We start from the raw sequence: 26,245 nt of genomic DNA on the forward strand, positions 1-26,245 counted from the left end.
TCCACAACTGGGATTGTCACATGTATAAAACTTATGATTAAAAGCAATTCCTTGCAATGAGACGTCACTGTGTGTTCAGTCTTCTTTTGGAAGGCATTTGAATGGACTGAAGTGTAAAATGCAGAATATGATTCCAGTAATTTAATCCTGTTTTTAACTACCCTGTAAGATACTATAAGTGCTTTTTAAATAGAATAGGAAAATAAATTTATTGATGTAAATCAGATGCAAAGTGTTTAATTTAATGAAAGAAAGTAACAAGAAGATGGAGGGAAATTTTCCTTCATAAAATGTAGGATTGTGGAAGAAAATTATAGGAAATGTTTTTCCCTCTATATCACACTTCTTTGTTTATTTTATTTCTATTCTGTCCAGAAGCCAAAATTAGTCTAGGGCAAGTGGGGCCCACATATTTATTTCCATTTTTTTCTCATTGTGGAAATATTCTTCCCCCTCTGTTCTGAAACAATTTCAACTTTCACTATTGGAGGATGAGGAGAGAGAAAACAGGATATACAAATAATTTACACTTCTTTTTGTGCTGCTTTAGTGTTGTGCAATTTTGTTCCAAGAGAAGCATTCAAGTTACCCTTACATTTTTCTTTATACATTTATTTCTGATGCAAAGATTATAGTTTCAGATATCACAAATGAAGCAGAGCAGGACAGTCAAATGGTCCAATCTCATTTCCCAAAGTTCTAACTCTTAACAATAGCCCAGTCTGAGTTGTTGGGATTTTTTTTGTTTTTTGCAGTGTGAGGTTCATTTCTGGCTCAAGATTTATGTATCTTTTTTTTGTTGTTGTTTAAATTATTGTGAGGTACTGTTTGCAGTTAATCTTTTGTTCTTTAATTTGTCCACAGAGCTTAAATCTGCCTAAGCATCACAGGGATAAGATGAAAGGAAATCGAGGGATTGCTTCATCCATCTGCTAGGTCCATATTGGATAGAAGGTTAGAGAATAATGTTAGGAGAAGATATTCAGGTTATTTCAATACCATCTTTGGGTACAATTTAGAAGGGACCTTGGAGGTCTTCTAGTCCAGCCTCCTATTCAAGTAGGAGGACATATACCATCTCAGACAAGTGACTGTCTAGCCTCTTCTTAAAAATCTCCAGTGATGGAATGCCCACAATTTCTGGAGGCAAGCTGTTCCACTGGTTAATTGTCCTCACCGTCAGGAAGTTTCTCCTTAATTCAAGGTTGCTTCTCTCTTTGATCAGTTTCCAACCATTGTTTCTTACCCTGCCCTCTGGTGCTTTGGTGAATAATGTGACACCCTTTTCTTTGTGGCAGCCCCTCAAATACTGGAATACTGCTATCATGTCTCCCCTATTTCTTCTTTTCTTAATGTTGACCAGTTAATTACTTTATCTAAGGAATTACATTCCATAATGTTTGTATTCTGAGTTTGTAATGAGGGATTCAGAGCAAGTTGTTACATTTCTATTCTTGCTGTGGAGATTTTTCATTCTGTGATCCTTGCTCTCGAGATTTTTTGTGCTCCTTTAGAAATTGTGTCTTATAAGCAGCTGTAATAGGATGAAATAATACCAATATATAACTTATCAGGAAATTGGCTTGGTAGCTTAATATCAGCCATAGGATTAAAGGTTATTTCATGACATACTCATTCAGGATGCAAAACAAATGATTTAAAGAATAGCATTGTTCTGAGGATCTCAGCTTGGCCAGGTATACCCTTAAAAGTTTGATTTCATATAGCCTGGTAAAGACCTTCAAGGAAATGGCTGAAAATTCAGAACTATCAAGATTAAAAACTGATTGTTTCCAGTGGCTTGCAAGCTTTTTTCTGTCAGTTTATTTCTTTGCAATCAAATCATCCCAAGTACACCTGATTACCCAACCAGGACTCACACACCATAATATAGGTAAATTAGCATTTATAAAGTAGGTACATTAGCATTCATTGGCATCCATATGGCCTGGACCTAAGAAAAGTACATAACTGCTTTTTGTACTTGAAACTTTGTCAGCTGTCCTACCTACCTCACTTGTTCCTGGAAAAACTACCACTTCCATAACACTGCAAAGAAAATTACATTCATCCAGATAAATGAATGCTCTCTCATCTTCAGTAAGACATCTTCTGAATTGCTTAATGCGCAGTTATAATGGCAAAAGTATTTCCTATCAGCAGACTTCACACCAGTCACAGCAATAAATATCAACTGTCCAGAAACTAAGTTCCATATTCAATAATAGCACAAACTTCAGGGGCTCATTATAGCTAGATAAGTTGTTTTACTGCAGACAAGAAATAGTAGATATTTATCACATTTGCATGCTGTTTACTGCTTATTGTAGAAGAGCTGCATATTGAAGAATTAGGAATCAAATGTTTGTCAGCCACAGGTTTAAATCCTGGGACAACGTCTCCTGTGCTTTTAAGTTAAGAGATTTTGGGCTGTTTTTTTTTCCCCCCATACTCTTGAAAATCAGAAAAATCTCTTCCAAGTTTACAAAATGCTTCTATATGGTCTGAGAATCAATGGCTTATGTCTTGCCACCTTCAACCTTAATCAATAATAAGGCCCTAAGCCTATGGGACTTTCTTGCTCATTTAAATTTTGTCTGATGAACAGCTGGCAAACTCTGTACTTTAGACCAGATGGCAACCTAGCTGAATGTATTTTGCATAAATTGCCATTTCCAGGCACTTTTCAAGAGTATGCTGTGGTAGTTAATTAGGCAATGTAACAGGGTGTGGATAACTACAGCCAAATCCCACCGACTCAGAGCAATCAGAAGTGGCATACTAGTTATAATGTACAAAAAATATACCCAGTCTATTATCAAATTTCAACCATGTTCAAGTGGTTCTGTGGATCAATTGTAAGTAGTGATAGAGCCAAAAGCTAGATAGAGGCATTATCGTTATCAACATCCCATTGGCTCCCTCTTTTGCTCCATTTCTACAAGGAATTATACCGGTAAGAGAGATCACAGTGATCTTGCCACTATCCAGCTTCTGGCATAAGTCATTCATCAAAGTGACCAAAACAGGTTTAAGTGACATAACCAATTATTTAAGTGAATGGATATTCTTAAAAAGAGTATAATCTACTAGACTGACTATCATGTTTTCAACTTGCAGGGATTATTCATTGTTAGTCTTATATGTTTAATGTAAAGACTGCTTGAAGTAAACAAAGTAAAAACTTTTGCACAATGCCATAATTTTTAAATTTATGAAAATTATGATTAGTGGAGTATCTTTTTGGAAGAAAGACTGCCAAATGTCTTGCTATCCTCCTTTCTTTTCCTTTTTTTCTTTTTTCACAACATATTGTGGGGTGACATATTGCTTAACATTCAGTGAATTGGGGCAATTCCATGGAAACACAATATAGTATCACCCACAATTCTCAGTGTTCATTGAAGCAGACCTACATTTGCACAGTCTGAGAGATTCCAGAAGCTTGTGTGGGAGCTGTTTGTCCTGCATATTGTAATTGTCACTTAGCAACCAACATTGTGATGCACAATTTATGTAGGCTGAGATACCAAGGTCTATGAGCTGTGGAGTGGAAAGGAGGGGTAAAATCCCCCACAATAAGAAAACCAAAGGTAGTCTATCACAGTATGAGTGGTAGATTTTTTTATCTAACAAAGAATCTACTAGAATTTTTTTTAATGTTACATTTCTATAATTGTTATAATAATTATACCATATGTAATTATACATATGTGTACCATATGTATAATCTCTTGGAAATGAAAGCCATTTTTTCTTATAAATATATGGGTGTTTTTTGTTTAATTTAATATTTAGACAATTTAAAGCTGATTTTGAAATTCCATCCTATACTCTGACATGTAGTAAGGACCATGTACATTTTTCAATTTAGTGTGTGGCTTGCCAGGTTTTTTGGCAAAAGGTCTTTTTTTCCCTTTGCATTTGAAGTATTTTGTTCTCTCTCTACCATAAAAACTAGAAATACTACTTACTACTACTACTACTACTACTAATAGTTGGGATCTTGGAGGTCATCTAGTCCAACCCCCTCCTCAGGCAGGAAACCCTATACCATTTCAGACAAATGGTTGTCCAGTCTCTTCTTAAAAACTAAGAACTGAAGTACTGTTGTCCATTCTGGATTTTAACATTCATTGCTAAGCAGCATTTAGTAGCTCTATGTTGTTCTGACTAGGTCAGTGGTTCTCAACCTTTTTAATGCCGTGACCCCCAACCGGTCATAAGTCGAGGACTACTCAACCGGTCATAAGTTGAGGACTACTCAACTGGTGCAGCACCGTTTGCAGAATGGGACTTTTGGCGGGCTCAGCAGGGCAAAGACAGCCTGGACAATTCCTATTGGCTTTTGAAAGCCGATAGAATTAGACTCTATTCAAGAGAGTCTATTCTATTGGCTTTCAAAAGCCAATAGAATAAAAGGGAGTAGCACAGCTAAGGAAAAGGGGAAAAAATGGCGGACTACGTTGTTTGGCGACCCCCGTGAAATGGTCGTTCGACCCCAAATGGGGTCCCAACCCACAGGTTGAAAACCACTGGACTAGGTGATAATAATGCAATTCTAAATGCTAAAAAGATTTAGTACTAGAATATATTTCTGATATGTTCAGTGTGGGGAGTAGAAGTTAAACAGTAACACAAACACAATGCATTTTTCAACCTTGGAATATTTTTATGTGTCTGGCTTTGTGCTCTATGCAAGAAGCAAAAATGCACTTCACATGTCAACATCCTGCAAATGAGGGGCAACTGCAGTCCTCTAATCCATGTGATCTGTTTGGCATTCCTGTCAAGAATGGATGGGCTATCTCCTTGGTAATTAAATATACCAAGCATGAAATCTATTCAGTTCTCCAAAGTGATTGATTACCAACCTTTGTTTCAGAGTGCTGCAAATACAAAGTGCTTAATAGAATATAATAAAGCTTGTATATCTTTTCTGACATTTATAGAATTCATTGGAGACTTTCAGTAATCATACATGAAGATTGACATTCACTAAAATTTGATGAATGAATATTTAATGTTCCAGTGCATCCGATGCTGAGAAAAACTAATTAGCTCCTGTTTCAATGTGCCACATATGTGAGTTTGCTAAATGTCTACTTTGGTGATAAAGTGCTGGACTTTTTGCTGAATGCTGCAGAATGGTTCCTAGGATTGTGTTTTATGATTGTACTCTACAAAATTCTATACAGTTTTGTATAGAATAACAATATTTCCACTAAGAGTTGTCTCTTCAAAACTGTCTTGGAAATAAAGTGTCGCTAAGTACTATTGTGTAATTCCCTGAAAAGCTATGAACCACATCTGCCGTTTAGCCACAAACTGGTATGACTATTAATGTTAAATAATGGAGATAGATATCCTTAGAGTGATGGATGCCACTGGAAAAGTTCCCAAAGATAAAGTTTCACTACACATACATGCACATAGACAGAAATTAAGTGTCAAGTGCCAAGTGTTTTATCTTAACAAAACCTGTTTTCATAATGCAGTATTTTGGGGGAATTCTTGAAGTATACGTAATGCTGAGAATCTGACATATAGGGATGGATATCTGCTTGGTTCTTATTCTCTGTACTCAACTTCATGCTGATGCCATAACAATATTCTAATTGTTAGTAGTTCACCCAACAACAGCAACAAAAAAACAATATAAGAAAGACCAAATGAAGAATAGGCATGGCAAGACAACATAATACATGGCCAGTACATAAAAAATAGCAGGCAAAGGAGATAACAAGAAGACATGGCAATGGCTAAGAGCAGGAAAATTGAAGGAGAATGAGATAATGGGGCTAATTCAGGCTACACAAGACCACGTCTTAAGAACAAACACATACAAAATCAGAATTGAGAAGACAGCAACAGACAGCAAGTGCCACCTCTGCAAAGAAGCTGAAAAAACAGTGGATAACCTAGTTAACTGCTGCAAGAAGATTGCATAGACTGAGTACAAACAATGGCATGAAAAATAATGGCGCATTGGCATATTTGCAAGAAATAACTTTTGACTGCTAGGAAGAACTGTGAGATCACAAAATAGAAAATGAAGACACTAAAATGCTCTGGGACTTTAGAATTTAATCAGAAAAGCATCTGCCACGTAACATCTCGGACTTAACAATTTTTGGTAAAAAAAAAAAAACTCTGGATAGTGGATCTAGCAGTACCTGGAGACAGCAGAAAGTACTGAAGAAAATCACAAAACACAGAGACCTGCATTTAGAAATAGTACAACTGTGGTAAAAGAAAGCAAAGATAGTACCAATAGTAATAGGTGCCGTGGGTGCAACCCAAAACATCTGGAGCACCATTGGCATTGACAAAATCACCATCAGTCAATTGTAAAAAGAAGCTTTACTCAGAACAGCTTACATCCTGTGATCATTCCTTTAATACCATCAAATAACATCAATCTCTCCTTGGCAAGGATTCTTTATCTTTGGACAATCCAGGATCTAGCAAATGTCTCTTATTTTTACTTTCAGAAGGCTTCCCTAACCCTTCTTGGTTAATTCTACATGGCCATTGCTTATCCAGCTATCTCAAATTCTAGCTCTGATTGAATAAGTCAGTCTTGTATACTTTCTTTGAGTTTTTATGAAACTTATTTTTAACCCCTTCAAAGAGAGTGCCAGAGCTAAGGTTTTGTTTTATTTCCTTTTTTAAGCTAAATAACTTTCAAAACATTAACAGATTCCTTTTGTATACCCAATAAGTAAAGTTTGTTTTTCTTTTGTTTATCACTTCTACTATAGTCCTTTAAGATCTTAATGGAGCTCTTTTGTATATCCAGTAAGAAAGAGTTATCTAAATTTGTTTCCTGGTTCAATAGTTGTACATCTGGTTTAGTGAATAAATCATCCATCAGTTCCATTTGTGTGTCCATATCTTTCTTTATATCCTTCTCATTGCTTATCACATTTAAAATAGTTTCAAAATTATAGTTTCAAAATTATTGCAACCTGTTCTGTTCTGTTCTGTTCATCATGACAAACTGTTAAATTCTTTTAAGTTCATAAGCTTGTAATTATTTTTATTTTTTATCTTTTTTGAAGTTAAACTCACTTGATAAAGACTTTTCAAAGTTGTTGTTCTAAAGGTCTCCAACACTTTTAGTTTTAAGGTGATTAATAGGCAATTTCCAAAAGTGATTAGAATGTGAGCCTTGCAAACTTAACTGTCCTTTAAAAAGCTCCACTTTAGTTGCAAGGGAGATGGCTAATTCCTTCATTTCCTGGTGCTCAAACCTGCAGAAGACTTCCATCCTGTAGTGATCTCCTGACAAGGAGCAGCCATCTGGAGCACGTGTATGATCTCCATCCTCTCCTCAGCTGAACAACCAGACTACTCACTGGTACTTTGGCTTTTGCCACAACCATCTGCTTCACTTTCACACTGTGCCTCCCTCAGAAGTCAGTCTTTCTCTCTTTCCAACTCTTCCCTGAATCAAGGAACAAAGACTGAAATAAAAGAAAATGAAGATTGAAACTGTCCTATCTGTATCAGACAAAGAGATGACAGTGGGCCTGGATGTGGGGCAGCATCTGGCGGATATGCAGAACATTTCTATTTGTTTCTTTTATTCCACTTGGGGAAAGAATCTAATACATGAAAGGGTTTTTCATGTGTCACTGAAAAAAAAAAACCCAAGAGGTCTTGTAAACTTCCTCCATCTTTGAAGTATAATTCCTGGTTTTATAATAAGGTAAAAATCAGTAGAAGTACTGTATAAAATCTCTTGTTTATGTGTTTGTGTGGGTGTGTGCATGCACGCACATGTGTGTGCAGTATGTGTGTGTGTGTAAGAGAATACTATACCTTTATGCAACATCAATAACTTTATAAAGTTTCTTGGAATATACGTAGCAATTAAATGGATATGCTATGGAGCTATTTACAAGCATATATATTGTTTGATAATCATTACTAAGAGATAAATTCATTCCAAATACATTAATGTGTTCCAAACAGTTTGCATAACTTTTAAGGAGGGAGGTACTAATACCATAAACCCATTTTTATTAATATATGCTTTTATTATTTTTTTCTCAGAATGTTACTAAGTGTAACTAAGAATCAGATTTATGAAGTGGAAACTTTTAAGTCCTGCCCTACATAACTCTACCATTTAGCCTCCCTTGCAGTTTAATATTAACAAGTACAGATATGACTTGTTCATCTCTTGAGTGTAATTTTAATTGTTTTATGTTGAGCTTTCCAGCACGTTTGTACAGTTAGCTAAGGACATCCACACCAAGCTGAGATTTTGTAAAATGATGAAAGATTAATACTTATAACAGGAAGAAAGAGCTATGGGGATGAAAAAGCAAACAAGTGATGTATTCTCTTACTCATGTCACAAGGAAACTAAAGCTTGTACCAAATCTTGCTTGAACATTTCCATACTTTTTTTTCCTGAATGCAGAATGGGAATTCCTTTTCTAAAATATAATGGCTTTTTCAGTGTCAATTTTAATAGTGATTGTTTTTCTTGCTGGCGACGCATTGCAATGTTGACTCTATAATTAGGAGGAAGAAGAAATGTATCATGCAATAGTATGTAACTCTTCCCTAAAGGTTAACCTATACGTTAAATGGATTGTGCACATCAAGATATTATTATTTTTAGATCACTGGAGACCTGTAAAAGCTCAGTCCTGACTAAGAGTATCTATTTTTAGGAAAGACTTTTTCCCTAGTCACTTGATTTGCAAGTACTTCTCCCTCACAAGTTGACTGACCCCAAGTTTTTCTTCTTTAAAACTTCCATAGGGAAGAAGAGAAATAGGCAAACCAAATGTGCATAGTGTTGCTATGCTTCTGGTAAAATTCTGATGGACAAGAATTAGAATTTGTTTTGTATTTCTATACCATAATTCATTGGCTGCTTGGATTTTTGCAGCCCAACTATGAAAGTGCTACTAAAGAGGTTAAACCTCTTCCGTTCATGCTTAGAGATCATGATGAAGAACAGGCCTCTGAATCTGCTTTTAATTCATGCTTAGTTGGGGAATTCTGGGAGTTGAAGTCCACACCTGTTAGAGTTGCTAGGGTTGACAAACACAGATGTATACGTATATGTATATGTGTGTGTATATATATTCTGAGGTTTTCGCTGGTGTTTGTATGTAGGTCTTTGGTTATTCGGGTTTTCTCCCGTGTCAAATTGGAAGTGTCTTGGCGACATTTCGACGAAGTCTCATTCGTCATCTTCAGGCTGGTGTTTTCAGCTTCGTGCTTCTAGGAGCAATGTGTGATCGTAGCTGTTTCTTCCTTTTAACTTCTAAAAGGAACTGTTAAAAGGAAGAAACAGCTATGATCACACATTGCTCCTAGAAGCATGAAGCGAAAACACCAGCCTGAAGATGACGAATGAGACTTTGTCGAAACGTCGCCAAGACACTTCCAATTTGATTGAAGATTGCATATTTTCAATGATGCAATCTTCGATCTCCTGGAAGAGTATAATCCAGTTATTTATTGTTAAAACAATATTTAAAACAATAAAAACAGTTATATACAAAATTAAAACAACTTAGCTTTCGCTGGTCCTCTGCCAGTGTCCTCAGAGTGGGGCTTAGGGGGTGGGAAAGTTATTTTTATCCCCTTGCTGATCCAACTGCCTACTCATTGCCCACGTAACAGGGCCACTCTTCCTGATTGCCTGTAACTGCCTTAATTGTTCTGCCCTCTCTTTCCTGCACTCCAACTTTGCATTTTTCTGCTTTGTCATCCTTGTACCGCCTCCTTCTCTCTGCACTGTTATTACCAACACACTCCCCAATCCCTCCTCTCTACCCAATGCAAGGCGCCTCCTCTGATTCAGCACCACATGAGTCCTGCCACAAAGTTCCTCCTTTTTATTCTCCCTGATAGGCTACTGGTCTAACTGCCGTTTTTGCATTCCATTGCCAGTTCCTATCCCATCTCCCTCCTCCAACCCCCCTCCTCTCCTAACCTGCCGATTCATACACCCTTTCTGTCTTCTGTTATCCATTCCTATCATCCCTCCCTTCTCCAATTTTTCCCCTTCCCTAACCTGCCTACTTGTATACCATTCCTGCCTGCCATCATCCTCTCCTATCGCTCTTCCCTTCTCCAGATTTTCTTTCCTCCTGTTCTGTCGGTCCACCTGCTGTTCCTGTTTCCCATCATGCCTTCCTATCAACCGTCCTCTCTCCGGTAGTTTGTTTCCCCTCCTTGGTCTGCCGATCTCCCTGCTGTTCATGTCCTGGCAAAAGTGAGAAAGAGCCTGCGGCCTAGAGGTTAACACAACGGCCTAACATGCAGACGGTCCAGGTTCAAATCTCAGAAGGGTATATCTGGTTGAAAAGAACTAAAAAGTTCAAAATAGCTATTCCAGTTCTCCCTTAATTCTTTGCTAGCAATCCAAATTTTAGGAAATATATATGATGTCGCAGTTGCGACTGTTGCCTGTGGATGGCTCTAGTTTGAGCTGATGCAAGGCAAAAGATTTCTCTCTCCCATATTTGGGTTAACAGGGTGTAGCATACAGCACTCTAGATAATTCTCCTCCCCTGTTTCTTCCCTCCCTAACACAGCTGGCAAAAATGAGAAAGAGCCTGTGGCTTAGAGGTTAATACAGCTGCCTAACATGAAGACAGCCCAGGTTCGAATCTCAGAAGGGTATGTCTGGTTGAAAAGAACTAAAAAGTTCAAAATAGCTATTCCAGTTCTCCTTTAATTCTTTGCTAGCAATCCAAATTTTAGAAATATATATGATGTCGCAGTTGCGACTGCTGCCTGTGGATGGCTCTAGTTTGAGCTGATACAAGGCAAAAGATTTCTCTCTCCCATATTTGGGTTAACAGGGTGTAGCATACAGCACTCTAGATACACACACACACACACACACACACACTTAACTGTGATGAAGTCCTATTTAATGGTGATTATTTTTGACATGTATATAGTCTCTTTGTCATATAGATGATGGAGGCATGTAGATGAGTAAATAAGAAAGAGAAGACCTTTTTCAGTGTTTTTAAAATAAACAGTGGTGTGCTGGAGCCAATTCACACAAGCTCATAAGAGTTGAGAATCACATTATTTCTGAAATATATAACAACTTTTCCTTCTATCAAACCTACTATATTTATCCAAAGCTTCATACATTTGCATGATCACTTCATTTGTTTACCATATATCAAGCTACTTTAATTATACATGAGCCTTCTTTCTTAAATCTATCTCAGTCTCTATTTGGGACTAACAGCAGACATCTTTTGCATTGTACACCGACACACCACAACATTTATATCAGCTAGATCAAGCTAAACAGTAAAGGTCAAATATTGCCATTTATTGCATAGATCTTTTTTTTAGTGGTATTGCAGTCTTTTGAAGTTCAGGACAAGTGTATGGTAAAAATAAATAAAATGGGGTAAGTTCTTCCATTCCTTAATTAAATTTCTGGCCACCTAGGATGCCTCAAGAACAAAAGGTTGCAAAGATTGTTCATATAATTAAAAGTTAATTTAACTTTACCCTGAGGGAGCGGATAGATTATATGGCTTTAAAAAAAATTGGAGCTTCAAAAGAGACTGTAGTCCCATGACTGTTGTAAAAATTTCAGCAGGGTGTATACTGACTTTTTTCATGTAGTCAAGTTGTGACTATTTGTTTTACTCCTTTAGGTTTTTTTTCAGTGCCTTGCAGTGATGCTCAATTGTCATCAACTCATGTAGCTTTATTGCATAATGTAGACTTAAACACATTCCCAGCTCTTCTTGGGAATGCAGTTTGTCACATGTACCATACAATCTTTACCTGGAAAAAAGATGATAGATTTGGTGCGAACAGCCTAACCTGCATAGGAAACCAGTGTAGTTAAGCACTTTAAAGTGATACCTTTATAAGATGCGTTTAGGTTACAAGTTTCAATATGGAAACTGAACATATACTGTAAATAATGCTGAACAGCCTCCATGGGTGGCTGGAGAAAGTGGATGGGGAAAATTTCTTTATTATTATTTGTTAAATTTATTTGCTATAAATTTGTTAAATTTATCACACTAATGTAGATGGATTTAAAGAAGAATTGGACAAATTCGTGGAGGTGTGTTTATTAAGGACTAGTCTTAAAAAAAATCAGTGTTAGCTCCAGGTAGGGATGGCATCTAATTATTGGAGACCAGTGGTTGGGGAAACTCTTAGCTCTCAGTCTTCATCTTCTGCTTAGGAGTCTCTTACAAGAATTTTGTTGGCCACTATGAGAAACAAAATCTTGGACTAGAATGAATTTTGCCTGTTCTTACTAGGCTAGGCTTACATTCTTACTTTTTGTAAATGGAGCCTTTATGTAAACAGGATCGTTGATTATGTGGAACAATATATGGTTTTCTATAATTATATATTCCATTTCTTCCTCTTGGCAATCACACAGAGTCTTGTGGATAGTAACTTGAAAATTTTTACATTCAGTTACAGCAAGGTTGCGTTATCTGATGATTTAAAAAAAACACATAATTTGCGATACATATTCTCAATAAAATGGTAAATGATACTGATTACAAGAGTTGTTAAAAGAGGAATAAATAGTTGTTCCAAATGAAATGAGCACAATATAATTGTAAGTCTTTACTATTCATTGACACAAAGAGCCAGCCTATCCTCAGACAGAGAAAAAGAGATTTGGATCTCTCCTAAGATAATAGTCTGGGTTATTGTTATGATAGTATAAACAGAGGAAGAGGTCTGTCTCCCCAGTTAATAACTATAGATAACTGGCTGTCTCCTGCGTCAGTGTGCCTTGACTCAATAAAAGCAGTAAGTCAGGCTCAACATTGTTCCGTCACCATGCTGCCTGGGGCCATTGTTTTTCAATTTCTCGCCTAACACTGTTAAACTTTTAAGAATATAAATTTCCTTGCAGGGCTATATTATCCTGCAAAGACTTTGTTCATTGAAAAGAAATCACTTTCTCTTGTCTCTTCAGCATCCAGCAACAGAAAAGACCATGTGGTCCAATAGCCTGGAGTTTTTCTTGTTTGAACCTTCTGTCCTTATGCCTGGGGTGGAAAGTACATGACCCAATTATTCAAGTTTCCGGAAAATTCTGAAGAATGGAAACTTACCCAAGGTTCAAAGTGATTTTCATTTTAAAATAAGGTATCAGCTTTAAATTCTCCCAGTCAAAAACTTAACTGCATTTTAAAGTATTTTTATAAATATTGAACTCCATAAAGCTTTTTTCCATTTATTTATTTATGAGACTTATATACCGCTTTTAAGTGCAAGCACTCTCTAAGCGGTGTACACCAGTAAGCAATGTATATATATATTTACATTTCCCCCAACAATCTGGGTCCTCATTTTACCTACCTTGGAAGGATGGAAGGCTGAGTCAACCTTGAGCCAGTGAGATTTGAACCGCTGACCTGCTGAACACAATCAGCTAAAGTGGCCTGCAGTACTGCACTCTAACTGCTGCGCCACCTCAGCTCATTTGGCATGTTGGCTAAAAATTGAGTAAAATAACGTCCAATTAATCTCCACTTCAAGCAGTCTCTATTTCTGATGGCTTAGGTAAGCCATATTGCTAGACTTGAAAATGAGTGGAAATAGGTCAGTGGCTGTTTCCAGTCTCCTGAGAGTTATCCCAGATGGAATAGCCTGTGGTAATCATTTATAGAAGTGATTAATTAATGCCAGAATTTCAGCTATTCCTGTTCATCACTCAGTGCTTCCTTATTTCAGGGAAATGTATTGCAACGTGGAAATCAGCAAGCAAAGACTAGAAATTCAGTTACATTTTGGATCACGTTCATCAGAACAGAATAGGGATATCAGACCTGGGCTGAAAAAATATGGACAGGTATATTATATTGAAAATATAATATAAAGTTTTTTTTAAAATGCGAATTAGAATTTCAACCCATTTAATGAAATCTAACTTATTAGGAAATAAGTGCATATAGAATTTGATGACTGTGGTTTCTTGCAAGTCACAACTATTTTCTCTGGAAAGCAGATTTGTCTATATTGTCATTTTGAGAAATATTTTGATGTCTAGCAAAATGAGGGAGTGGCCATGCCATTTTTCATATCCTGGCCATTGCTCCTTAGTAAGATCCTTTGGCTGTAGTATTCATTAAATACTAATAATGGATTGATTCAATGCACAAAAAGAAGCACTAATTATTATATTAAGTATGTTTAAGATTAGAGAATGGGAAACATTGTCAGGTAAAGAGAAAAAGAAATACTCCAGTCTAAAACAATTTATCATAGGAGTGTGACCATAGCACATAAAATTATAGTCTCTGGTTATAAGATGAGTACCTGTCACATAGACATCAAATTAAATTCTAGTAGATATCTCTTTCCATTTTTATTATAAACACATTCCTTTGGAGGAGTAATTCTATTCAATTGAAAATCCACAACAAGATTTAGATTTCTGCAAGAATTAAATGATCAAAAGAGATATTAAATAATTTTGAAAAACTTCTATGAAATGTTTCCGGATTGTTTGTAGGGTCATAAAAATTCACCCTCTCCAAATCAAAACCTGAAGAGAGCAAAAGAGAATATTATAGGAATAGATAGAAACAAAATCAAATAAGGGATCTGACCATTTCAGTGTCAGTACATAAACTAATTATTTTTAGATCCCTGTAAATTAAATTTCCTTGTATTTTCAACAATCTCTCGTATTCCAATCAGTATCATTTGCATACATCTGAATTTTAGGACTCAATTTTTATTTTTGGCTCATGGGATTGCATAGTAAATGTTATTCAGATCCTCCAACCCTTGTTGTAACAGTATTTTGAGTCTATAGGTGTGCTGTCCCACTCACTCACACACACACACACGTAACTATGGTTTAGTGGGTTTATTAATATTCCCCAGCAATTTCTTTCACCAAAAACCCAGAACTGTTTCAATTAAGTCCAGCCACGAGCAGACCAATACTAGTCCACAGAGCAATGCCAGAGACTTCACAAGTCACTTGAAAGTTTCTCAATCAAAATAAATCCATTAGGGAAACTTAAATCCATAACACAAGAGAGTTTATGAGGCAAGAAAAGTCCAGAGTTTCCAAGGCACGATCTAAGTCAAGGCACAATGTCAGTCCAATCAAGGCAGGAATCATGACAACAAGAAAATACAAGCTAAGAAACAAATATGTTGTTCCCAGCATTACCTCCATCTGTTTGCTGTGCTAAATAGCCAGCTTCCAGTGCAGCCCATCAAGAAGGGCGAGGCTTTCTCCTCACAAGTAATCTGACTGACCTTCTTTGCTCCTGCCTTTTCTCTGCCCTATGTATTCTTGCATCTGGTGCAGAAGGCAGTTCCTCTTCCTCATCCCTGACCAACTGCAGCTGCATGTTTTCCCTACCTGGAGTCTCAGGACTGTTCTACTGTAGCTATGCTTCAGCCAAATCCCTCACAGAATATTAATCCCTATCAATCAACTCAGCTCCTGACATGCCAAGAACTGGTTCATCCTCTCCTGAGTTGACATCTAGAGAGGTATTAAGCAAATTCAGTATATCCAATGCATATTTTATACCGTTTTATGCCAGAAAATGGCAAAAAGTTGCAAATTATGGTCACATAACTGCGGGATGCTGTAACAAGTTCTAAATCATTAAAAAAAGTACTTTTAAAAAAAATCTGAGTCAAAATTTTATCAACTTATAATTTGTAGATGATCCCTTTCAGATTTGCATATGTGAGTGCATTATTTCTTACATTTCTGCAAAAAAGAGAAAAATACATATAGATATATGAAAATTTTGTCACATATTAAAATTTTGGCATATACCCCATGGGGAAAAATAGAAGGGGGAAGGTGTGTTAGATATGTTCACTGTCTTGAGTTATTTGTAAAAATAATAAAGGCAGGATGCAAATAAATACATAAACAAAATGTCCAATAATGAAACATAGATTGATCTAAATTATAAAAGTTTAAGAAGCCAAATGTTACCTTCTTTAGTGTTGAACTTAAAATTAATCCATCAAAATGTTTATGGAGATTCTCAGTCATCCAGGTCATGGCTGTCTCAAAGGTGTTTTGTCAAAAGGTAACTGGACTTTCTTTGTTTTTCCTTGAAGACATTTTGCTTCTCATCCAAGAAGCTTCTTCAGTTCTTCAGTCAGAACTGAAGAATGGCTGAGAAGTGAACCATTTTCAAGGAAAAATAAAGAAAGTCCAGTTGCCTTTAGAAAAAGCACCTTTGGGACAAACCATCAAAAATATTTTATTCTGAATCTATTTAGTTCCTCAAATAATGTAGCAGAAAAGATGGCTGTAAATTTCTTTGTCGACATTAACTCATGATTTGGTAATGTTTGTCCAAATGTCCAGCTTTGATTTATTTTTGGAAGAATATTGTAACAAATATAAATAATACATAAATGTTTGAATCTGTAACTTGAAAATATTTACCCAGTGTTATTCCAAAATTATGGAGGTTGACCATTTTTTAGAAGCAGTGACTTTATCACTAGGACAATAGTTCAAAATAATTCTTGAGAGACTGAAAAAACAAGATTATTATATAAATATCAAACACTGGATTCAAGAAAGAATATTGTATTCATTTTTAAAAGGGACTTTTTCCCCCTGCTAATCCAATGCCCCCCTTCACTATTGATGATTAGAATGCAGTATTGCATGCTAATTCTGCCCACAGCCTGGAGTTCAGTCTTGACACGGCCTTCCATCCTTCCAAGGTCAGTAAAACGAGGACCCAGATTATTGGGGACAATATGCTGACTCTGTAAACCACCCAGAGAGTGCTGTAGGCAGCAGGCCCCACCCTTTGCGGCTTGGCATTCTGGCTGAGTTGAAGGAGAGGGGAACCAGGCTGTGAGAGCAGCCTGATTGCAAATTGGCTGTGGCCCGGTAGTTGGGGACCCCTGCTGTAAAGCATTATGGTGAGGCATGAAAGTCTAAGTGCTCTTGCTCTAATACAGGGGTCTTCACACTTGGCCCTTTTATGACTTGTGGACTTCAACTCCCAGAATTCCTCAGCTAGGCATGCTGGCTGAGGAATTCTGGGAGTTGAAGTCCACAAGTCATAAAAGGACCAAGTGTGAAGACCCTTGCTCTAATACAATTGTCAAAGATTTCATAATATTTTACCAGAACAGGTAAAATACAACTTGACATATTATTGCATAAATGATTTATTATATAATTAGGTGATTTGTGTTAATACATTAATATTTTTCAGTTTATATTTTTTTAATTTTAATATCGTTTTGGTATTAGTTTTATAGTTAATTAATTTGATGAATATTTACTGTGTTTTTTTAAAAAAATCATTTTTTTTGTAGTTCTCTTTTAAACATTGCTGTAAAATTGTAAATATAGTATAGACATTTTACAATTACAGATATTTCATCATCTTGGATGTTTTCTGGCAAGTCAGTCTTTGAACTGTCCTTTGATCCTGCATGGCCTTTCACAGAATTCATGCAACAGAATTAAGTTTAATGTTTGGAGTTTGTATGAAAGAATATACCGTATGAATTGCTTTCCATTATTACACTTTCACAAGTGGAGTTTGGAAGCTAAATTATATTCCCAATTCTTTGTACATTAACCAAAAGGGGGGAAAATTGAAAAATTATGAGGCAGTTCAACCAGTGACTTGTTGGATGTGCTGTTCCCATAATATGATCTGTTTTCATTACCACTGGGTGAGAAGAAGCCATTCATAATCTAATGGGATTTTTGATAAGATTAGAACAGATTTACATCTGGATGATATCTTTGCAATATCCCGTAATGTAGTATTTAATTTTTAATTAAAGACTTTGAAACCAAAATGTAGATATTTCATATCAAAACTAAATAAGCAGAGTGCACATTTCACATTTTCGCCAGTCTATAGCCAAGGCTAACTGCCAACAAATATTCAACAGAAGTTAATTGTAGCCATGTGGGTTAGTGATGCCCCATTACCCGTACTAGACAGTATGCCTTCCTCTCCATATTTCCTCATTTTGAGCCAGGACAAATATAAAAGGCCTTTCCTTGAACACAGCTGATGGAAGCCAGATTTCTGCATGCTTGTACAATGACTTCATGAATCCTTTAAGAAGATAAATTTTACAGCTGGGTTTAATTACAAGCAGTATATTCTTTCTTTGAAAATAAATTGTTTGTGAATTGGAACTTATGCAATATCCTATTCAGTTTATTTTTATAAGGCCTGCTTGAAGGGAAGCTATAGCTATAAGGGCAAAAAAATATATATCTAAGAATTACTCCCTGGTGCCAGAACAAAAAAGATTGCATACCTGCTAGGTTATACCCAATTTTAGATGCAGTAGTCCTATGCAATTTTTATGAGTCGATCCCATTAACAGAGATTTCTGACTAAAAATTCATAGGATTGCATTGTTGGATTATTTACCATCGCTGCTGTTTTGCCTTTAACCAAGTACCCTTTTTAACAAATTTCTCCAATATTATTATATTTTTTTAAACTATTCTAATCCAATACCGTTCTATTTCTATTAAATACCATACTATTAAAATACCATTTTTGTGTACTCCATCACCAAAATATAGGTACGTATTTTGCAAGCAATACCCATGTTGATTCCTCTAAACTATTTTAAATAAATGCATAGATTAATAGTCAATTTTTTAACAGACAGAATTATAGGGAGTTAGAATAAGACTCAGAATGCATTTCATTCATTCATTCATTTGTTTGTTTATATATTTATCATGTTTAGAGACTGCCCAACTCTCAGGCGGTATACAAGTAGACATAAAAACATAAAAAAATGTATATAGACATTATAATAAAACAGTTAAAAATAAGAATAAAATAATTACAATTCAGAATTAAAAAGGCAGGGGAGGGGTTTCAGGGTGCTAACATCCCCAAGGCCATATGTTCCTCTATGGGCTCCTCGTAAATTGATGCAATGAAGAATTACATATATTACTATGTTAGCAATATAGTAATATGTCAGTAGTAATTAATTGATTATACAGTTTGTGCCTTAAAACAGAAGCACCCAACCTTTTGGGCACCAGGGACCAGTTCTATGGAGAAAGATTTTTCCACAGACTAGAAGGGGCGTGGTTTCATGTGCCTGCATCCTGCGGATGGGGCTTCGCTTGTTTGCGCAGCCCGGTTTCTGGCATGCCGCGGCCCGGTGCCAGTCCACAGACTGGGGGTTAAGGATCCCTGCTTTAAAAGAAATCAGAAGATTCAAGGATATATATATTGCTGGACCATTTATCTCTCTTCTTCTACTGTAAATTGCAGGGACAATTTATTAGAATAACAGAGCTTGATGTCTGTCTGTCCAACTACATCAGGTGACGAAACCAGAACAACACTGGGAGTTGATCAGAGCAGTATGCTTCTTGCTTCTTGCCTGCTTACAAGAATCTGGCCAGGTTAACTGCATTTACTACAGAACAACTAGATAAGCACATTAAGGGTCTACTTCTCTCCGCTTCCTCCCCTTCAAAGATTCTGGCCAGTCTCTTAACTCCTCCATCCACTTCAGCTGCAGATTCCATGTCTTTCTGTCTGCCTGTCTGCCTGCCTGTCTGTCTTTCTGTCTGTCAAAGAATGTGTCTGTAATATTTGCACCTCATGAAGGATATCCATGTCTCCCTTTCTGTTATTTTATTTTCTTCCTAATTGTAAACAAATCTTTCAGCTGGAGTCCCCTATTGACATACTGTATATAGATGCTCAAACAGTCCTTGATCCACTTTCAATATTAGGTCTCTAAATGGCTCTTGCTTTTGATTCATCTGAGTACAAGAGCCCAATGACTCACTCTGACCTGTCAACTCTGGGGGCAAAAAGATCATTTGGATCCTCTCCATTCATGGGGTTTCTTAGGTGAAACATACACTCAAGATAGCCCTGTTAAAGTTACCATATTCACACCAGTTTCAAACATCATTCCTTGCCTTGAAAGAAAATACAAGTCTCAAATGCCCCACTTTCTACCTTTCTTTGACTAAAAATGTTATGTAGAATCTAGAGCAGGGATGGTACCGGACCGCAGCATGCCAGCAATCAGTCCACACAAACAAGAAAAGCCCGATCCGTGGGATGCAGGCAGCACACAAAACCACGCACTTTCCAGTCCGTGGAAAAACCTTTCTCTGTGGAACCGATCCCTGGTGCCCAAAAGGTTAGGGACCTCTGATCTTGAAGTAGTAACATAAGGAAAAGGAGGGGGTGTATGGAAGCCAGTGTCTTCATTCCTCTGTCTTTTTTAATGGAAAGAGGAGGGGTCCTAGCAGAAAAATGAGATTGGAAATCATGGGCCCAACCATATATGCATGAGGATAGAAACATGCTTAGGATCTAGTTACAGTATATGATAGAGTACTTCTTTCCCGTAATTTATGCTTGTCTCGCATAAATGGGTAGAGCAGACATGCTTTATGTTCCTTTCAATAAGTCATCTAGAAGGCATCTTTTGTTGCAGCACCTGCCCCCTGGAATATCATCATCCTCATGGAAGTTTAGCCTGCTCTGATCTCTAAAAGCCTTAAATCATCTGAAAACTCCTCCCCCCCCCAGCTCTGGGATAGATGCAAGTGTGTCAGTTTGGTGTGCAATTTTTGTTGGGGTAAAATATGTGTGTTTTCCAGGTAGGTGTTCTGTCATGTTCACTTTGGTTTTCTTTTTTAAGGTGTTGTATCTGTTTTAATCTGTGTACCACCCAGAGTCAGTTTTGAATTGGACAGCATTAGAAATCTAAATGATAAATAAATGTTATCCTATTATGTCCTCCATGATTACAGGTGATTTTTTTAAAGACAGTCCTCATTTTGATGTGGTGAGCTACCAAATTGGCATGCATTTACCAAAAACAATAACAGAGAACACTTGTACATATTGGAAATGGGTATAATTTTAATATTTTGTGGATTATGAAAGGAAATTGAGCATTAAGCAAATCCAGCTTTTTCAGAGTAGATAAAAGTATTTTTTTAATGGAAATGGGTCATAAAAATAGAAATTCATCTATATGTAATTTTATTGTTTGTTTTATTTCAAAAGTTACCTGAAATTCATCACTTCAAGGATATTTATTTCATATTTTCCAATCTCTATGGTTTCCTTTTCCTACTGTTGTTTTTTTTCCCTTATCTATGTTTCCTATCTTTCCTGTGTGTGTTCAATAAGGAAGCTACCTCAAAACAGGAAAAAGATGTGTCTGAAAATCTGTGAGCTATCAAAAGTTTTCTTTCATAATTTCCTAGATAGCCTACAATTTTATTTAGTTCTCCCAATTTCAATTTATGAATAAAGAGGCATAAAGTGGATCATATCAAAGTCCATAACTGATTTAACATTGCGTGTTAGTTGCAACATCAGGTTATCTCTAGTAACTTCACTAGTTCTTTAGTAGATGCTTTTTCCTCAAAAGAATTGAATCTCACTTTATGTTGAGCTCTGAAGAAATCTTAGTTGCTTTATCGTTGGGTAAAACCACTTTTCACATTACTTATTTCTGCATTTCTCATGCACATCTAACACAAATTAATACAAATTATTTGTATGAATAGTAGCGAACAAGACTCACATATTTTTTCCTGGTTGATTATTTTATTGATTATAAAATACAAGTAATGCATTGTAGAAAACAGATAATATCTGGAATAATATTTATAAAATAGAAACTGGAAATTGCTGCACTATGATGAGTTAGATAAATTAATTTCTAAGATGTTGCTTCAGTTGTACAATAAATACCAAGTATGATATTGATAAAAAGTTGCAAAATACCAAGTTCTTTTATATGAAAATGGTTTAAATCTTTAAGCTTAATACTTAATACTCTATTTTCCGCTGCATTTATTGTTATTTATGATTGTTAAAAGAGAGAAAAGGGAAAAAAAGGAGAAAGAAAAAAAGATGCTGCTTGGAAAAAGCACACCTTATTTGTTTTGGATTAAGTGTCTGGCTCATTCCTCTAGACGTCAGAAGAGACGTCTAGAGTGATGCTGGAGGGCTAGTAACTCCGAATCCGACCGGACACTTCTAAGAGCCTATATTAGGACTTATTTAGTGGCGATACGAGCGGCAAAATGTTCGCATTTTTCTGCACTTATTGTGTCTGCAGAATCTCGCCCCGCCGCCCTGTTTAGGGTGACCCGTTCCCTACTTAATGTTCGGGAAGCTGGGGAGCCCTTACAGGGTAGAGCAGAGGAATTTGTGCAATTCTCATCAGACAAAATCGCTCGGATTTGGACAGACCTAGACTCCAATTGGGCAGGGCCTTTCAAGATGACTGGGGTAGGTCTTAGCTCAGTTTTATGGGATGAATTTGAGTCTGTGACCGCTGAGGATGTTGACAGAGCGGTGGGAGCAATGAGTGCCTCCACTTGTTTATTGGACCCGTGTCCTTCCTGGTTGGTCTCGGCTGCCAAGGAGGTGACACGAAGCTGGCTCCAGGTGTTGATCAACGTTTCGTTGAGGGAGGGGTCTTTTCCACAATCCCTGAAGGAGGCAGTTGTGAGGCCCCTGCTCAAGAAGCCTACCCTGGACCCGGATGATTTAAATAACTTCCGTCCAGTCTCCAATCTCCCCTTTGTGGGGAAGGTTGTAGAGAGAGTGGTGGTGCTCCAGCTCCGATGGTCTCTGGATGAAGCGGATTATCTAGACCCTTTTCAATCTGGCTTCAGGCCTGGCTTCAGCACAGAAACCGCTTTGGTCGCGCTGATGGATGATCTCTGGCGGGCCCGAGACAGAAGTTATTCCTCTGTCTTGGTGCTACTTGACCTCTCAGTGGCCTTCGATACCATCGATCATGGTATCCTTTTGCGACGATTCGAAGGGGTGGGAGTGGGAGGCACTGTTTTACGGTGGTTCTCCTACTACCTCTCTGGCCGGTCGCAATCGGTATTGGTGGGAGGGCAGAGGTCAACCCCGAGGCCCCTTGAATGTGGCGTGCCACAGGGGTCGGTCCTCTCTCCCCTCCTATTTAACATTTATATGAAGCCGCTGGGTGAGATCATCAGACAGCACGGGGTGAGGTTTCATCAGTATGCTGATGATACCCAGTTATATATCTCCTCCCCGAGCTCTCTCAGTGAAGCGGCCGATGTGATGGGCCGTTGCCTCGAAGCCGTGAGGGTCTGGATGGGGGTTAACAGACTCAGGCTCAATCCTGACAAGACCGAGTGGCTTTGGATGTTGCCTCCCAAGGATCATGTCGACTGTCCAGTGTTGATTCTTGCGAGGGAAAATATACCTCCTTCAGAGTGGTTCGCAACTTGGGTGTCCTCCTTGATCCACAGCTGAATTTGGAACATCAATTGATGGCTGTGGCTGGGAGGACCTTTGCACAAGTTCGCCTGTTACACCAGTTGCGACCCTACCTGGACCGGGAGGCTCTCCTTACAGTCATCACGCCCTTGTCACCTCACGTTTGGACTACTGCAGCGCGCTCTACATGGGGCTACCCTTGAAAAGTATTCGGAGACTACAGTTGGTCCAGAATGCAGCCGCGCGAGTGATAGTGGGTGCTCCTCGATACACCCACGTTACACCTATCCTCCGTGAGCTGCACTGGTTGCCTATTGGTCTCCGGGTCCGATTCAAGGTGTTGGTCATTACCTTTAAAGCCCTATATGGCTCAGGGCCAGGCTATTTGCGAGACCGCCTACTACCTCATAGTTCCCTATGTCTGGTTAGATCCCACAGGCTGGGCCTCCTTCGGGCCCCGTCGGCCAAGCAGTGCCATTTGGCGGGGCCGCGGAGGAGGGCCTTCTCTGTGATGGCGCCCACACTTTGGAATCAGCTCCCCCCGGAGATTAGGACCGCTCCCACCCTGTTGGTCTTCCATAAGCTACTTAAGACTTGGCTTTTCCGGCAGGCCTGGGGTTTATAAAACCTTACCCCTGGATGATTGTTTTTGTATTGTTGTTTGTTATGTTTTATGTGTTTTTTATTGTTAGCTGCCCAGAGTCCTTCGGGAGTGGGGCGGCTTATAAATTTTAATAATGATAATAATGATAATATTGTGGTTTGTAAATTATGTTATATTTGTTAGGGGTGAAGTGTAAGTCTAGCCAACCATTCAGTGATAATCTTAGCAACAGTTCTTACTTTTGGTGCTTTCTACTTTGGAAATAAAGAATCTAGGAAGGAAGGAGGGAGGGAGGGAGGGAGGGAGGGAGGGAGGGAGGGAGGGAGGGAGGGAGGAAGGAAGGAAGGAAGGAAGGAAGGATCCAGGATTGAGCTTCGTCCTGAGGTTGGAGAGTTCATGAATATCTTCTAATACCCCATTTAATGCAGCTAAAAGTTCCTTTGGACATCAGGTTCTCTCAGTGGTTTCCATTCATCTTTGAATGATAGAAATACTGATTCAATATATCTAGAAATTGTTAGCTAGGTTTATTACCCGTGTTCATCATCAGGATCTCACAAATCGGCCACAATAGAATCAGTCACCTGTACTAATGTAATTTATGTATTTATTCATTCTTCCTTTCTTCCAATTTCTAGGCCATCCAACTCCAAAAATATTGCCATTACATATGAATGTGAGATAACATACGAAAGAAAAGTTGAATTGAAATACTCTCTAGGCGTAATAGATTTTTTTATTGTGCATTCATGTTCTAGACAAAATTACTTCTTTTGTGCCAAAATCAATGCTACAATATTTAATAGATAAACGTTATCCCTTAATAACATGTAATTAGACATCAGACATCAAATTTTAAACAATATGTCCAGCAGGTTGCAACATCTGACCAGCTTTTTCTGAGTTTGGAAACTAAGCATTGCTAGATCTGATTAGTGGATGGAAAAGAGCATCAGATGGTACCAGATTAGCCTAGGAATTAAACAAAAAATCCCACATCCTGACACAAGACAGTGGACATGTAGATGTGTCCATAAAATCACCAGGAAATAAGCCTTAATCCAAGGAAACTTCGTATTTATACATGGACCCTATTGATGACTGGAAAAAAGGGAGTGTTTTTCCCAAGGGTCTTCTGTACTAAAGCTGGCATCCTATAAAAAGCAAGCATATATTTTTAATCAGTTGTAAAAAGACATATAATCAGTAAACTAAGATTTCTTTGATCAGGTGATAGCCTTAGTAACCACTACTTTAATTTGCATTTGAATGTCCTTGCCTAGTTCGCATTCTGCACTGGGTCAACTCACTGAGTATAATATATGACTGAAATCAAACACAACTGTAACTAAGCACTGGGACAAAAGAAATTCTTGACAGAAAAGATGCACCTTATAGACGGTTATAGTTGCTCTTGCTAGATAGCATAACGAAGAGTAGGTGTGTTTGTTCATAGATATGTCTTAGAAGTATTATGAAATCTGTTCTGTGTTAGATTTTAGTTATATGGCAAATGTACATTGATATATTGTCTATCAAATGGATTTGACACAAAATCAAACCTCTTGTTGTGTCCCAATGATGGTCCAAAATACGTATTCCTTTCTCTCTTGCTCATAGCTCAAAAAATACATTTTATTTGTATTTATAGCTTAAAATATATTTCCGATTTGTCCTCTGTCTTAACAGCAATCAGCCAGATCATTCAGCACAAGTATCTCAAGAATATCATGCTAAAATGCTTGGTCATTCTTTCTCTGTGTTTTTACTTGAGATACCACTTCCCCTTTCAGCTCAAGGCACCCTGAGTATTCAGTGATTGGGCATGGACGCTTTATAAATTCTCACAGGGTTTGTTTAGTGAAAAATATTGCTGTTTTCAGATGCAGGTTTTAATCCTTATATTTCCTCCCCCCCCCTTTTAAAGTATCCTCCTATCTAGTTGTAAAAAATTACAACTAGAGCTTGGGGGTGGGGAAATAAAGTAAACAGAGGGCAAGAAATAAGCTTTCAACCTTTTTAGAGAAAAAAAAAGTATTAAACTAATAGATGCAATTACATACATTTGTAAACTGATTCATTTATCAGTTTTCCATGGAGAAATAGACTTAATAAACTGTCATAATTATATCCCAGTTTTCTTCACATTTATTTCTAGGCAGAAAATATGTCTTCCTTCTCTACCGGCCAGCTGCATTTTAGAAAGAAACTGAGCAGCTTATCCGTAGAAGAAACAGAAAGATATAATCCTCTTGTGGTGAAGACAGTGGTGGCCAGTTGAAGCTTTTATTCCAGTATGATTTCAATGACTGAGGATACATGTAATCAAATTAAATACCTATATCTGAACTTTTCAGTCTGATTGAATTATTCTTCACATTTA

The 26,245-nt window shown here is 37.4% G+C and overlaps 1 protein-coding gene and 1 long non-coding RNA gene across 4 annotated transcripts in view; both read left to right on the forward strand.

Moving 5' to 3' along the window:
- The window catches only part of EFCC1 (EF-hand and coiled-coil domain containing 1), an 82,336-nt gene that overhangs the window by 11,812 nt on the left and 44,279 nt on the right, over positions 1-26,245 (forward strand). The window lies entirely within an intron of this gene.
- LOC120310715 lies at positions 3,552-26,156 on the forward strand. Its single transcript, XR_005557442.1, has 4 exons — positions 3,552-3,593; positions 12,968-13,140; positions 13,729-13,846; positions 26,021-26,156. It is a non-coding gene; the product is annotated as an uncharacterized LOC120310715 (long non-coding RNA).

The sequence above is a fragment of the Crotalus tigris genome, unplaced genomic scaffold, assembly GCF_016545835.1.
Source record: "Crotalus tigris isolate CLP2741 ecotype Arizona unplaced genomic scaffold, ASM1654583v1 scf7180000018275.596634, whole genome shotgun sequence".
Lineage (NCBI taxonomy): Eukaryota > Metazoa > Chordata > Lepidosauria > Squamata > Viperidae > Crotalus > Crotalus tigris.